This window comes from Taudactylus pleione, unplaced genomic scaffold, assembly GCF_031769625.1.
Source record: "Taudactylus pleione unplaced genomic scaffold, aTauple2 ptg000485l, whole genome shotgun sequence".
In the NCBI taxonomy this organism is placed as follows: Eukaryota; Metazoa; Chordata; class Amphibia; order Anura; family Myobatrachidae; genus Taudactylus; species Taudactylus pleione.
Window position 1 is genome coordinate 3,495,537 of NW_028284887.1, and position 17,317 is coordinate 3,512,853.

Here is a 17,317-nt window from a genome sequence, read left to right on the forward strand (position 1 = left end):
TGGAGCCGACCGTGAATGAGACACAGCGCATCAGCACTAGGCTGATGCGCTGTGGGCTCTAGCGGGGATCGCTGGAGGAGGGGGTTATCACTCCCCCGCTCTGGCCAATGAGATGTTAATGCATCTCATCGTTAGTGCTTCCTGCTTCGCCTCGGTAAAGAGGTGAAGCAGGAAGCGTTATAGCAGCACATAACGTGCGCTGATTCCACTAGGGCGGTTCATACATCTCCCCCATTATTTTGGAACAAAAAATTGTGACACTTAAGTGTATCAGCAATTTCTTTTTTTGTGGGGGAGGAATAAAACCCACCCCATACTTCCTTTTGGGTGCTAAATAATAAAAAAGTAATGAAGAAAAACAAATGATGTAAACTTTATATAGGTCCCTTTCGCCATGTATGCTGTACATTTGGATGCTTCTGGAGCCGAATAATTGAAAAATAAATATTGTAGGTTTAATACTGTATTTTGGGTGCGGAAAAACTAGAGGTACTCCCCTTGAAAATCAGATGCATGAGAGCCCTATTAAGTCTCACATGGCTTCACAGATGTGAATTAGTACACATACTGTATGTGACATGCAGTTTAGTCAGTGCATAAAACTCACCCTTTTGGTGTTAGTTACAGTACTGTACAGTAACAGGAATCTATTCCCAATAATCCTGTTAATCTAGATACACTAGAGTCTAATTAAATACAGATTTTTAGTAGCTATAAAACCCAGGGCATGCCCTTCTACAGTATGTGCTAGCCAATAGCATATGTTTTCAGTACTAAATCCACTGAATGGCAGTTGTAAAGAACATGTTGACTTTGTGTTTGTTCTTGATGTCCCCAGTAGCTGCTTTTCTGTTTTGCATGCAATGCTGCCTTTATTGTGACTCTTAAACAACTTTAAACAAAAGTTTAGAAATCAATTTGTAGAAATGATTTAGAACTTATTTACAATATATTGGTATTTGCTTTCCTTATCATAACACAATGTTGACAGCAGTACTTGAAAGCTCCGGACTTGCTACTGCATGCTGTATTTGTAAGAGAATCTCTGATGCATTGTGTTGTGCTTAGGTGAAATGATTGTACAGTATATTTGTCTGGACATCTTGTACCGTTTTAGATGTTTTCAAAAGCTCCGCTTCAGCCAGTGGGCAGATGTAAGAGGGAATGACGGCTTTCCATTGCTTTCCTCAGTTGTGCATGAAGAATAATGGACACATTTGCCATGTTTGGACCATAGTCACTAATTTTTGATGAAAAGCATCAGTATTTATGGAAAAAACAAGGATCTGCTTGTAGAGTCCTTGGAGGTGCACAATTTAGCATCTACTGATGATGGAGACTAGTGATGAGTGGAATTTCTAAATTGTTCCATGAAATATTTGCTTTATTTTGCCTTTAGGGACCTATTTATCACACCGTTTGCACCCAGTAATCATGTGGAAAAACTGCATTTTCTGCACAATTACCACAAGTCTGAGTGAAAAGGCTATTTATTAAGGCTATAGCGCAGTATATCAGGATATATTAATTATATTTTCTGCATTACAGTCCATATCCAAGCACACTGTAGTCCCCCATACTATATATGGGGACGTATGTATAATATGTATAGGGACACTGCGATTGTATTATTTATCACATACTTGCCTACATTTGAAAAAGCTTTTCAGGGAGATTGTGAAAGTAACACATATGAGTGCGGCGGTAAAGTGGGCGTGTACTGCTACATCTGAAAGGTGTGTCATAATACTGACTTACATCCAAATGTAAATGAGCCCCAAAGCAGTTAGTAAGATCTTTTTGTTGATGAAACCACACTGATACTTTACAGAAAATACATGTAGCCGTAGGGATCATAGGGCCTCATTCAGACCCACTCGCAAATGGCTGTCCGCTCGCAAGTGGGTCGATGGTGTGCACTGCGCATGCGCACGACGGCGGGAGCTCCGTCGTGCGCATGCGCCAGACGCGACGAGCGAAGGACTTTCCTTCGCTCGTTGTGTCTGATCAAAGGGGGCGTGCTGTCGATGTTGATTGACAGCACGCCCCCTTTGGTGGGCGTGCCGGGGGCGTGCCTCCCAGACAGGGGCGTTCCCAAGGGAACGCCTACCGTCAGAAGCCGGCCCACTGACATCACTAGTGATGTCAGTGGGAGTGATTTTGGCTCTGATAGAGCCAAAATCACTCCGGGCCTTGCGGTTGAGAAACTCAACCGCAGGCTCCGGCTTGCAGTGGCGATGGTCGCGATGGTCAAGACCATCGCGGCCATCAACCTGCACGCTCGTATAGGCTGTGGGTGGTGACCTACAGCTATACGAGCGTCCAGGAGGACGCTCCATAATTATGGAGGACGGCCCTCATTCAGAGCGTGCGCTCTGCTCAGAGCGTCCGGCTCTGAATGAGGGCCATTGTGCCTTATAACTAATGCAGGAAAATGATACTAATGATCCCATTTGAATGTATATATCACTGTTTTATAATATATTCATAATGGGGGTAAGGTGCAATCAGGGAGATTGCTGGACTCTTCAGGGAGTTAGGGAGATTGCTACTATTTCAGGGAGTCTCTCTGACAATAAGGGAGGATTGGCAAGTATGATTTGTCAATCTCTGAAAGATGAATTTTTTTTGAGCTTGATGCCAGTAACTAAGACCATCTTTATCTTCAGATGCTGTTTGCTCACTCCTACCTATTGGAAGATGGTTTGTAGTGTGCACAGGGATCCATTTAGATCCCTCCACCTCCCATAGTGTGCATGTACAACATACATTGGTGCACGAACAGCAACATTGCTGGGATGGTACCTGGCAGTGTAAACTTTCTCAGTTGATATAAGTGATCAAAGTGTAGCTCTTAGGCTTAGGCGAGACAGCTGCTTTTCAAACCAGCTGGTCTGGAGCAACTTATAATTGCCCCGAAACCCATTACAAAATGTCCACGAATAGCATTGATAAGGAACAAAAGATCTCAGGGCGTTTATCACAATATTAATAAAATTGGACTCTCGGCCATGAAATGTCATGTTTTTCCAGGGGTTTTTAGCCTTATGTGTTTCCAGCTCTACCTCATTACACTACAAAGCAGAATGAACTGATAGTTGCAGTCCCTAGCTATGTTCATTGTGCAGTTGGGGGCTGGGCTGTGATGCATACTTGCCTACCCTCCCGATCTGGCTAGGAGCCTCCCGAAAATCAGGTGCCGCCCCTGGCCCCAGAAAGGTAGGCAAGCCTCCTGGCGGCCTCTGGCCACTCCCCGCAGTTACAAGAGAAATCCCCGCAGCATGGGAGGCTGATGACGCGATTCACGCTGAGTGACTCCATTTTGGCTCCGCCCCCTGCTTCACAGTGCCGGTAATCTCGGCATTGTGTAGCGGGGGCTAGGCCAAAATTATGTAATAATGTGGCCATGGCCCCCGCTCCACCCACAAATGCCGGGTAAGCTGTCCGGCCGTGTCCCTCAATGCCGGCCACGCCCCCCTGCTATGCCGATTCAGCTGCTCCCTCCCAAAATGTCTGCAACCCTGCTGTGATGATGTGAATTGCAACGTAATTTGCAGGAAAGATCCACAGAGCAGGCAACTATGGTTTGGAGGGTACATTTACCGGTTATAGACTTTGCGGAGCTCAGGGCGAAAGTTTCCTTTAGCTAGTTGAGCTCAGGGGCTGTGGCCTGATTGGGGCGTGGCCATGCCTGCAAAAGAAAAAACAGAAAGAAAGAAAATACTAATTTCAGGGTGCCATTTACCTTGGGGCGTTTGCCTAGAGCCATTTCCCTAACTCTTACCTTGTAAAGACAAGCAAGTCCCTCCTTAGAGATGAGCTGCTGCTGCTCCGAGTCCGTTCCCTTCTCATCGTGGCCGCTCCCAAAATGCCATGCGTGACCTCTTCACACCCAGCATCGGCATTCTGGGAGATTGGGAACATCAGTTTGTAAATATAGCAGTGGAGGTGGGCTAGAATGGACAGGGGCCGGCAGGGTGACTGCAGCTGCAGCACCCGGGCAATAGCCCTGCTTGCCCACCACTAGAACTGCCACTGGGGTGAATTCACTGAAAAGTGGGTGGCGGAGCCTCTCCACAAAAGGATTTGATTCTCCAGGAGGTGGTGCCAGTAGTTAGGATACTTTGTATACTTTGAATATAACTGGTTTTCTGCCATGCATCTACATGTACTGACACACACACGTAATAGAAATATTGAAACACATAATATTGACATGTATAGTAAGATAACTAACTGAAAAGGACAATATTTTAGCAGAAAAATAGAAGGGAGTAGCCCTCTATAGTGCTAGTAGAAAGGACTATCATGTAATGCTTCCAATAGTTCCAACAAGATAAATTGGGGAGATGCACTAAGCCTTGGACAGTGATAAAGTACCTACCAATCAGCTCCATTTTTCAAACTCAGACTGTAAAATGACAGAAGCTGATTGGTTGGTACTTTATCACTCTCCATGTTATACTTAGTACATCTCCCCCATCTGCGCTTTTGTATATTACGTTTACTGTACTGCATACTTGCCTACCCTCCCGATTTGGTCCCGAAAATCCGGTGCCGCTCCCGACCTCCCGGGAAGGCAGGCAAGCCTCCCGGGCACCAGCGACCCGTCCGCCCCCTCCTGCACTTACTATAAACATCCCGGCAGCGGAGGGGCCAGTGACGCGTCATCACGGCCCCGCCCCCTGCCTCACAATGCCTTTAAAAACTGCATTGTGAAGAGGGTGCGGAGCCGCGATAACGCGATCGCTATGCCACGCCCCCATGCTCTGCCCAAAAAGGCTCGTCACCGCCGGGCCACACCCCCTTTTTGCCGCGAACCGCCCCCCGCCAAGAAAGCCCGACAGCTCCCTCCCGGAAGGAGGGAGTGAAATGTCGGCATGTATGCTGTACTGTGTTTGTCTTTGTTTTTGTTGTTTTTATACCAAATATATATTTCTTAATCTCTCTCTACTTTTTCCTACTTGGGTAGTCAAGTATTTCATTTAAGGGCATATTTATGAAAGGGCACAGTGGGTTCTTCGCCAGTGGTAGGATTTTTCCCTCTAAATCAGCTGGTTACTGCTATCGCTTCCCGACTGCATACCTCAAATGCTGACGTCCTGTCACTCAGTCTGCAATGGCTTTCTTTCTGTGTGCATGATTGCACGCATGCGCAATACGCACCATCGGCCGATCTGCGTACGCTGTTGCAATTGCGGTCCATAGTGAATCAGGCCCCCTGATATGTGTCTCAGCAGTTTGTTGCATCAGCTAAGTGTGCTAGAAGCACCAGAGCAGAAAGAGACACCCCAGGTAGGAAAGAGGAACTGCACGGGTTGTGACAGGTGTAGAGTGTTAGAATGAATACTAAGAGCTTCCTTATGGTCTTTTGATGGGGAAGTCTATGTAACAAGCATCGCAATACTTCTCCTGTTATCACCTTCTTGTGATGGTGAAAAAGGAAAACAAATATTTTATATTTTTGGAACATTTCTTATTTTATTATCTAGTGGAACTGAAAATCGAAGTATATAGCTCAGGCAACGAAGCACAAAAATGTAACCTTACTACTCCGGGCCAGTATCACTGAGACAGCTCAGTATCACTCAACTGCCTGTGCCAGGTACTATTGATAAATTGTGCTGATAAAAGATTTTTGTCACCAGGATAGGTCGTGATAAGAAATCATTACCAGCACATTTATCTTTAGGCTCCACAGTTTCTTTATATCTAACTTTGATTAATTTACTGGCAAATCCTAGAATTAAATATATGTTCCTAGAAGTTTTTTTAAAACAGGTTTTTAATATTGGCAGCTAAATGAAGTGACAACAGATATTGCATCATGTTGCTGAAGCACTGGAGAGCTGTATTAAGTACAGAGAGCTGCTGTACTCAATACACTGTAAGATCCTTGAAACCTGCAGGTCCGGGTGCTAGGGATTGTTTAAAGCTTATTAAATATTGTTTTCTAATTATTAAGTAAAGTAAGTGATTTCCCATTTATAATATTACTTGCAACTGCATGTCCACATCTGCATAAGGAATAGTGCTAAACATGGGGAACATGTGAGGTCAGAGTACTCTGCCAGTTTGCATAGCGTCAAGCAAAAGACTTGTGATTGGCTGTTTGCTAATTAGTGAAGTTTTGGCACTCGGGCACATATTATACTTTTATATGCGTGTTTTAGCTATTTTAACTCTTATTGTGTACATATGTATCACTTATCGGGTCTTAAACTGAATAATTGTAATTTCCTATTAACATCCACTGGGAGGGTTGGGTACACAATCCTGGCGTGGAATCCCGACTGTAATTTCCTGCAGCCTAACCCTCCCTCACTCGCAGCCTAACCCTAACCTTCCCCCCCTTGCAGCCTAACCCTAATTCTTCCCCATCCGCAGCCTCACCCTAACCCTTCCCTTAGTGCCTAACCCTAAACCTAACCCTAATACCTTCAGGATTGCAGCCGCCGTGATTCTGACCCATGTCAGGATTCCGGCATCGGGATTGCGAGCGCTGGCATTCTGTGCGCCAGGATGCCAATTACGTCCCCACCAAGATGAATAAAAAAACCACATGCAGGGACTAGGGCTCCAGAAGTAGCCCATCCCTATGATGTGTAAGAAGGGAACGCTAATGAGATAATTTCACTTCTATATCAGGACTCGGCAGCGCAGAACTTGGTAAATCTAACAGCTTTGCAGCCCCAACAAAACCTATTGGGGCTGTGGCTGCTGTCAGATATGTGGTCCCTCCTTTATACATTTGGGTGATACTTAATATTTGCGGTTATTGTGGGAAACGTGCTTATCGTGAGACAACGAGATAATCCTCCAAAGTCGGGATTGCCTGCCAAAAGTGGGATGCTTGGGAGGTTTGGTTTACGGCATGATAAAAGAACTGTTGAAGCAGAGCCTCCCCTGTCATACTCCCTCCCTATCATACTCCCTGTCATACTCCTTCCCCTATCATGCTCCCTGTCATACTCCCTCCCTATCATACTCCCTGTCATACTCCTTCCCCTATCATGCTCCCTGTCATACTCCCTCCCCTATCATACTCCCTGTCATATTCCCTCCTCTATCATACTCCCTGTCATACTCCCTCCTCTATCATACTCCCTGTCATACTCCCTCCTCTATCATACTCCCTGTCATACTCCCTCCTCTATCATACTCCCTGTCATACTCCCTCCTCCATCATACTCCCTGTCATACTCCCTCCCCTATCATACTCCCTGTCATATTCCCTCCCCTATCATACTCCCTCCCTATCATACTCCCTGTCATATTCCTTCCCCTATCATGCTCCCTGTCATCCTCCCTCCCCTATCATACTCCCTGTCATACTCCCTCCTCTATCATACTCCCTGTCATACTCCCTCCTCCATCATACTCCCTGTCATACTCCCTCCTCTATCATACTCCCTGTCATACTCCCTCCTCTATCATACTCCCTGTCATACTCCCTCCTCTATCATACTCCCTGTCATACTCCCTCCTCTATCATACTCCCTGTCATGCTCCATCTTCTATCATATTCCCTGTCATACTCCCTCCTCTATCATACTCCCTGTCATACTCCCTCCTCTATCATACTCCCTGTCATGCTCCATCTTCTATCATATTCCCTGTCATACTCCCTCCTCTATCATACTCCCTGTCATACTCCTTCCCCTATCATACTCCCTGTCATACTCCCTCCTCTATCATACTCCCTGTCATACTCCTTCCCCTATCATACTCCCTGTCATGCTCGCTCCTCTATCATACTCCCCCCTCTATCATACTCCGTCATACTCCCTCCCCTATCATACTCCCTCCTCTATCATACTCCCTGTCATACTCCCTCCTCTATCATACTCCCTGTCATACTCCCTCCTCTATCATACTCCGTTATACTCCCTCCTCTATCATGCTCCCTGTCATACTCCCTCCCCTATCATACTCCCTGTCATACTCTCTCCTCTATCATACTCCCTGTCATACTCTCTCCTCTATCATACTCCCTGTCATACTCCATCCCCTATCATACTCCCTGTCATACTCCCTCCTCTATCATACTCCCTGTCATACTCCCTCCTCTATCATACTCCCTGTCATACTCCCTCCTCTATCATACTCCCTGTCATACTCCCTCCTCTATCATACTCCCTGTCATGCGCAAGAAACTTTTTGATATAAACACTGTGTTTTTATACATCTGTACCTCACAGCACGTTACTGTTGTTTATAACAACAAGAGTTTGCTGTGATGCTTTTTAAATGAGTAAAATAGATTTTGTAAGGATATCTAACGATATGTTTGAAAGATATGTTCAGGCTTCAGGGTTCCTGTCTGGAGCATTCAAAGGATGGCACTGCAGCAGCGACCCTGGCTGTAGGGCACTATTCCAGGCTTCCTGCTAGCCAGAAGCAAGGAACGTGGGGCAGCGACAGTGCTGTCAACAGAGCCTAGCACTCTGGACCACATTCAGACCCACTCGCAAGCGCTGAGTGCTCGCAAGCGGGTCGATGTTTAGGCCCTGAACAAGCGCAGCGGACACACTGTGCGTGTGCAAGCCCCGGAGAGAGAGAGAAATTCTCTCGCTCCGGAGCTCACTACAAAAGGGGCGGCTGTCGATGTTGATCGACAGCTCGACCCGTATTGTAGGCATGGCGGGGGGGTGGTTTCACAAACGCCTGCCGTTTTGTGGGCTGCCGCACTGACATCAGCAGTGGTGTCAGTGGGGAGCTTCCTGCTTGATCAGAGCAGGAAGCCCCCTGGGGCTTGCGGTTGCTGAGACCCAACTTTAGGGTCTCGTCGCAAGCCCCAATGGTCTTGAACATCGCGACCATCAACCTGGTAGGCCGCTAAAGCAGTGGGTGGTAACCCACAGCTTAGCTAGTGACCAGGAGGCTCGCATTTTGCGAGCGCCTCTGAATGTCTGAATGAGGGCCTCTGTGTGGTGGCACTGCTCACACATCCCTAGTTACAGCCCTGGATCTCTCTGTTTACAATTCCAGAAGCTGTCCCCATAGCTTACTACAAAGTCTGCAAACATGCCCAATATATCAAGCTCTGGAAAGCTTAGCTCCATTGGTTAAAACCAACATAACAAAATCAGTTAAGTTGGGACAGGCTTGCAGTATATCAAAGTTACATGGTAATGGACTACTATCAACAATTAGTATGGTCTACTATGCATGCATAAGCCAAACATACTGTACAAAGTACAAAATGCAGCATTCACACAGATTTTTGGAAACAATTGCTGATACCTATCCCACGTGAAAGGCTTGCCCACATGATACCAATGGAGAAATAGTGTAAGATTAAGCTTTATGGCCATCTATGTATTTCTGTATATGGATCCTGATTCAGAGATCGGGAAGTAATGGGCACCCCCCCAGCATGACATGAAACAAGGGTGTGATACGATGCCACGTCCCCAAGATGCGAATTTGCCTTTTCAAATGTTGGGAGGAATGTAAGTGTCACTGCCAAAATCGCAATAGAAAACCATTCCTATTGCCACTGTTTAATAAATGGAAACTACCAAGCTGTTTTGTTTCATATGACTGACTTGCATCCTGACAGTACTAGTCCTAGACTATAAGAGACCCTAGGCAAGGATCAAAGGAGGGGCTCCAACCTTATACTGTAAGTATACCAGGGTTGGTTTAAGAGAGGAGGGGGCACGTGTGCAGCCTCCGTGTCGGCCCCCTGCTTTCCAGCAGTGTAGTAGACTCTGGCTTTGTTTCAAAGCCTACTGTGCATGTGCAGGTCTCTGAAAACATGGCGCACATGCTATGCTCCTGGTGATATCTCCAGAGCATATGCACAAATCACCTGTGATTTCAGGCTGCATCACTGGCTAATGCGGTACTCCGGAGAGGCAAGTATAATAACACTAATCAACAGCCATTTTGCATCTGACTTGGTATATATTCATTTGTAATATATTATTTTGTGCGTAGAAACCAAATATGCCATCAGAAATGTAATATCACATAAGGTTTTTGAGATATTTTGAAAAATGTAAATTAGAAAATGAAGTAGTTAATCACAGTAAGTGCTCGGCAAGACTCTCTTCTGCCTGCGCTATGGGATACGCATCCTGTCCATCCTCCTCATCCTTTATGTCATCAGAATCCCCCTCCTCATCTTCCTCATTCTCCATGTGCTGGTCTTGGGGCAGAACCCTCCTGTTAGCACTGGCAGGGCCGTAGCTAGGGTAGTGCGGCCAGTGCCATCGCACAGGGCACCACAGGTCAGGGGGTGCTGTTTGGGCCTGTCAAATTTCTGTTTATTATCATTCTCACTTGTAGCTTCCTCTTATTTCATCCCCAGCATCTCCTGGCCTCTCCTATCTCTTCCCTGGCCCTTCCCCATGAGGCCATTCCCCTTTTTTGGGTGCATTATGTCCCTTTAAATAATGAGGGAGGCGCCAATGCTCTTTCTGACACAGGGCACCAAAAAGTCTAGTTACGGCTCTGATCACTGGTACTGCTGTTTTCATGGGACAACAGAGACACATTAACTTGGGACTAATGAAGAATTTTGTGAAAGCTCTGGATACAGGAGGCCAGCTTTCAGGTATCTGAAGGAAAAGTTTCTGAAGTTAAGCGAATGAAAGCTAAAAGTAGGCATATTTGTTGGAACCCAAAGAAGGAAACTTTGTACGCATGAAATATGTAACGCCAAATTGAAGGTAATTGAGTCTGCTGCTTGGTCCTCCTTCAAGGCTGCTGTGTGTAGAGTCTTAGGGAACAGAAGAGGCCAACGTGAATGAACTTTTTGACAACTAGAAGAATATGGGTTGTAGGATGTCACTTAAAATTCACAATCGCTACCAAGGATGCTGGGACTCTGCAATAATGGGGGACTACTACTGGTTCCTTTTTAAAGAGACCAATGAGACAATATATACATTAAAACTACATCATTGTCAGAATCAGGGCACAGCATATATCAGCCACAGGAGCTAGTATTCCTCTACTTCCTCTGCCTACACACAGAAGAGAATATAAAGGCTGGGTTTCTGTTACAGCGAACATGGAACATTTTCTTTGAACATTGTAAGCGACAGTTCACAGAACACATCAGCACTAGTGAGACAGGTATCTGGCGTTTATGCTGACTGATGTATGCAGGCTGATGTCACCCCGAGGGGCGTATTTATAATGGGTGCAAGGTATGCGGTGCACATGGGCCTGTGGGTCCAGGGGGGCCCACACACCGCACACCCTGCGCCCAATTAAATATACTTACCTCTCTGTCAGCCCAGCACTGGCTGCAGCACTGCGGAAATCTCCAGTAAATTGGCCACCGCAGCCATTTACCTGGTGATTCGCGCATTCACAGTAGATATGTCCTGGGAACGCAGCGCAGGTGCCATGTTCCCGGAGACCTGCACAAAGCTAGAGTCTACTGCACTGCCGGAGAGGAGGGGGCCCAATCAGAGCCTGCACACTCCTCTCTTAAAGCGCCTCTGGTCACCCCATACGAGTTTTGGTTGTAGGGTTTTTTGAAGAGCCAGGTGTATTGTGAAAGATATCATACAGTACTCTGTGGATCTGAAAGTCAGCATTAGACGTCATGTGATATGTATTCTACCTGACATGTTAGATTCTGCTTTAGAGAATGCTGTTCTTCGAATGGAAACTGTGGTTGACCACAATGGAGGACACATTGAACAATTGTAGCTTTATTCAAGTGATTTGTATTGACAAATCGCCCCCTGATGACAAAAAAATTGTAACTTAATTTTATTTTACCTCTTGTCCAAATTTCTCTTCATCACAAGTCTTAGAACTTTAAAACTCGCTCCAGAGTGCTCTAAGTAGAGATACTTTAATTTTAACAGCCCTGTATATACTTTAACAAGTGAAACTGAAAGGCCAATGAGCCTATTTCTCATTCAGTATTTGAAATATTAAGAATCTCCCAGCTATACCATGGAGGGGTTGCAGCATATATCTCCAATATCTTCCACAGGATCTAAATTTCCGACTTCTATGAGGGCTGCTATGCAGTCGGATTTTCCAAGCTCTGAAATGTGAGAGGCACTAAAGAGATCAGACAATATGAGCCTCCAGACAGCGTTACCCTATAGTAGTCTATGGCTACTGTTTTGCAAATTTTCAGAAGAGGGAATTCTTTTTCCAGATCACACTGTCAGACCCTGGTGGCGCGTGTGCTTGTGATGGGTGCATATGCGCATTGATTGTGAGGGTCCCGAACCAGAAGCAGTGTGATAGTGTTACAATATCACACTGCTTCCAGCTCTTTGCCAGGACGGGCTATTATTATCTGAGCTGTCTCCTGGCAAGAGAAAAATAGTACATTCATGTGACAATATTCATTTTCATGTTACAAATTTTCGTAAAAAATATTTATCACATCTGTATTAAAAATGTGGATTGTGATAAATATGCCCCCAGGTTAGGACTATTGTTACCACTGCACATGTGTGAGCTGGTATGCCGGGACATGAATGCACAGATCCATTGCCAGACAGTATAAATTGTGGCATTAACAGATTTCCACTTCAATAAACATATAAAATCTGTATTATCTGTATTATATTACTGTGAAATGTCACGTAGATGTGAAGGCAGCCTTGAGTCCTACTCACTTAGGGCATTATTGGACCCAAATGTAATCGCAAAATGCATCTGGAAAAAAGTGGCATTTTTATCACCTATTCTAAATTGGGTGAATTGTAAGAGATAACAATTGCAGTTCCCTACCCTTATACATTCCATGGTCAGATGGGCCAGTAATATGATAGGAAGTGTGGTTTGACAAAAGATGCTTCAAATTACACTTCACAGTGCATATACATTACAGCAAATAGCCATATACAAGTGGCGTCACTAGGGGGGGGGGATGCGGGGGTGACACCAAAATACCAGCTCCTCTTCATTGACTTGGGGCCTGTGGGAGTTGCAATGCCAACTTGCATGTAGAAGAAGACAGGCATTGTAAAAGGACACACAAGCGCAATAAAAACACAAACAAACAGGAAGTTGCAGCTGTACAGTAAAAATGCCACAATTTGCTTTTACGTCCATCTCTGTAAAAGGCCATTAATGTCAATGTGAATTAGTGGTGTAACATGAAATGTCTTAAATATTACAAGGCGTTTATCTCACACAGTTGACATTTGCTCATGAAAAAGGTATAATTATGTAATTCCATAATGTCTATAATTGTTGCGAAGACTTGACCTTGTTATAAGTATATCTCCAGCGCAGAGGATTAATGGCTCCTGTATGTATTTTCTGCATTGTCAGTATACTTTAGGCTACAGATGAGTACTCATTTAGTGCATGTTCTAATTATATTTCACCTGTAACTACCACTTTAAATTGTTTAAATAGTTGCTTAGCAAAAGTGCTGTTTGTTGACATGATTGAATGCACCATAGATAAATGTGTACTGTATAACAACGTGTCCCTTACTAGCAGGGCCGGATTAAGGCCCACATGGGCCTGGAGCTGAAAATGTTCAAGGGCCTATATTGAGAAGGGGAAGAGCTGTGACCGGTGCTGTGTGGGTGTGGTCTGTCACCTTGGTGTGTACACCCCCTACAGTATGAACACAATGGCCCTCATTCAGAGCCGTACGCTCTGAGCAGAGCGCACGCTCTGAATGAGGGCCGGGCTCCATTTTCATGGAGCGTCCTCCTGGACGCTCGTATAGCTGTGGGTCACCACCCACAGGCTATACGAGCGTGCTTTGTGATGGCCGCGATGGTCGAGACCATCGCGACCATCGAATTTGCGAGCCGGAGCCTGCGGTTGAGGTTTTCAACCGCAAGCTCCGGAGTGATTTTGGCTCTATCAGAGCCAAAATCACTCCCACTGACATCACTAGTGATGTCAGTGGGCCGGCTTCTGACGGGAGGCGTTCCCGTGGGAACGCCCCCGGCAGGGAGGCACGCCCCCGGCACGCCCACCAAAGGGGGCGTGCTGTCAATCAACATTGACAGCACGCCCCCTTTGATCGGACACAACGAGCGAAGGACTTTCCTTCGCTCATCGCATCTGGCGCATGCGCACGACGGAGCTCCCTCCGTCGTGCGCATGCTCAGTGCATAACATCGACCCACTTGCGAGCGGACAGCCGCTCGCGAGTGGGTCTGAATCAGGCCCAATGTCTCCCTAACTACATAGAAATAGAAAAATTGCATTATTTTTTGGGGGGGGCGGGGGGAACTAGAAAAACGATTTGAATACTTAAAATTTATGGCCAGTTAGGCACCTGGTAGTCATTCTGTCATGTTGATGGGCCTATTTTTATGTGGAGGCCTGGAGCTGTAGCTCCATCCGCCCCATTGTTAATCTGGCCCTGCTTACTAGCATTGCTACACACATATAACAATATTCTATCAAGCCAGAGAAAGAGGGAGAGGAAGAGGGATTTGTAAAAAAAACAACTATTAAGAAACCTAAAACTGATTTAGGGTCCATTTATCAAGCCTAAAACCATATGTTAGACAAGTCCCCATAATTTTCATTGGTTTGCAGTCCCAAAAGACTCACTTTTCAAAGCTTGATACCAATAACTAAAGTCATCATCCATCACTTTAGGAGGTCACTTCATGAGCTGTACAATTAATCAAAGACTGTTTGATGGGACAGCAACTGAAACTATACAATCTGACTACTAGGTTGTGTACAATGTAATTGGAATGTGGTTTGAAAACTGTGGTGAGCAATTGTGTTTGAAAGGTGTGTTTAGAGATTGGGTCTGTGCAATGTGCTCGCAAGTGGGTCTTTGTAAAATAGTATGTGCGATATGACTGGAAGGTTAAAATAATTATTGAAATAATAGATATGAGATATATATACACACAATATCAAATTGAGTATGGGCAACATGGCTGGCAAATGGGTCTACGTAGTTAGATTTTGCAATGTTTGGGGGCACTGCTGGAATAACTATAGATGCATTGCTTGTACTGTACAATCAAGTGGGTTTACTGTATACAGTAAATCCTTACTTTTTGGACATCCCCACCAGGAGATCCTGAAGGTGAGAGGTCCAAAGAGGAATTGTTGTAGTGTGGGCACCCCGTCCCTTGCCGCGCAATGAGTTGATTATGCCATTGTGCGTGGGGCATGCTGACATGATTCACCTCATCAGGACCTTTCATCCTTACAAAAGCAGAGGCGGCATTAGGGAAGGTGATTTACTCTCATAGGAGGTTCGGGGACCTTCTGGGAGCGCAGACAAGTATGTTTTACTGACATTGTAATATGTGAGAAGAGACAATGGCCCTCATTCAGAGCCGGACGCTCTGAGCAGAGCGCTCGCTCTGAATGAGGGCCGTCCTCCATAAAAATGGAGTGTCCTCCTGGACGCTCGTATAGCTGTGGGTCACCACCCACAGCACATACGAGCGTGCAGGATGATGGTCGCGATGGTCTTGACCATCGCGACCATCGCCAGTGCGACCAGAAGCCTGTGGTCGGGGTTTTCGACCACAAGCCCTGGAGTGATTTTGGCTCTATCAGAGCCAAAATCACTCCCACTGACATCACTAGTGATGTCAGTGGGGCCGGCTTCTGACGGTAGGCGTTCCCTTGGGAACGCCCCCATCTGGGAGGCACGCCCCCGGCACGCCCACCAAAGGGGGCGTGCTGTCAATCAACATCGACAGCATGCTCCCTTTGATCAGACACAATGAGCGAAGGACAGTCCTTCGCTCGTCGCGTCTGGCGCATGCGCACGACGGAGCTCCCTCCGTCGTGCGCATGCGCAGTGCACACCATCGACCCACTTGCGAGCGGACAGTCGCTTGCGAGTGGGTCTGAATGAGGCCCAATGTTTTCATATTATGTGAGAGGCTCTAAATAGTTCAGACAATATGAGCCAAAATATAGCTATACTTCTAGATCTGAATGCCAGTGTTAAGCCGCATATCCACTAGCAGATAGTGGAACGACAGTACGATTACAACATTGTAATCGTACAGTCGTTCCATATCCCCTGCAGTGCCTACATTGAACTATTGCCCTGATTCAGACCCACTCGCGAGCGGCTGTCCGCTAGCAAGTGAGTCGATAGTCTGCACTGCGCATGTGCACAACGGAGGGAGCTCCGTCGTGCGCATGCGCGAGACACGACGAGCGAACGACTTTCCTTCGCTCGTAGTGTCTGATCAAAGGGGGCGTGCTGTCGATTGACAGCACGCCCCCTTTGGTAGGCGTGCCGGGGGCGTGCCTCCCAGACGGAGGCGTTCCCAAGGGAACGCCTACCGTCAGAAGCCGGCTCCACCCCCACTGACATCACTAGTGATGTCAGTGGGAGTGATTTTGGCTCTGACAGAGCCAAAATCACTCCAGGCCTTGCGGTTGAGAAACTCAACCGCAGGCTTCTGCTCGCAGTGACCATCATCCTGCACGCTCGTATATGCTGTGGGTGGTGACCCACAGCTATACGAGCGTCCAGGAGGATGCTCCATATTTATGGAGGTGGGCCCTGATTCAGAGCGAGCGCTCTGGTCAGAGCGTCCGGCTCTGAATCAGGGCCTATGTCGCTCAGTGCAGACACCCTCCCTCATCCCTGAACATGGCCAATCTGTCATTATCGGCAGATTGACCGTCATGTTCAGGCAATGATTGATGTCGGAAACGACCAGCGGGAGCGTGCATCGCTGGTCATTTCTGACATTAAACTGCCCGATTTATGCACGATTTATGCACGATTAATGAGCAATTGAACGATAACGATGTCATTATCGTTCAATCGCTCATTTTTATCTGCAAGTGGATACGTGGCTTTAGGCTTGAAGAGGAAAGTGAAGAACGGTAAATAATGCCTTTCTGTTCTTCAAGGACTCCATGGCAACTCTAATTATTGGGTTAATTCTTGGTTAGCCAAACAGAGACAGGAACAAAACATTCAGAGACTAGTGTATATATTATTTCTCCTTCCTCTTGTAGGTGTCTCTGAGTAAAGTTACAAGCTTTATTTAAACATTATAGCACAAAGGAGTGGAAATATCGGGCTGCCATGAAGTCCTTGAGGAAATAAATTATCATCACGATTTACCACTTTCCTAGACAGTCTCCCAGGCAGCTTTAACCAATCGGATGTACCTAAGCAATGTCCAAAAGCAGTGTGATCCCATAGCTCCAATGCCAGTTGTAATGCAAGTAAATATTTATGTAGTTAGAATTTCTGGCTATTCAAAATTGTGCATATGCCGAGCTTCCTCAGATTTCAGATAAATATCTTGCACTAAAGATACAGTAGGGTTCGAGGAAAAGCATTCTGATAGTGATGAAGGCTACTTTTCCAAGTGAATCAAAATGAGCATCTCTGGATTTGCATGGC

The 17,317-nt window shown here is 46.1% G+C and overlaps 1 protein-coding gene across 2 annotated transcripts in view; it reads left to right on the plus strand.

Moving 5' to 3' along the window:
• RAP1GAP2 (RAP1 GTPase activating protein 2) overlaps positions 1-17,317 on the plus strand; it is a 911,161-nt gene that overhangs the window by 703,153 nt on the left and 190,691 nt on the right. The gene's annotated exons all lie outside the window — the stretch shown is intronic.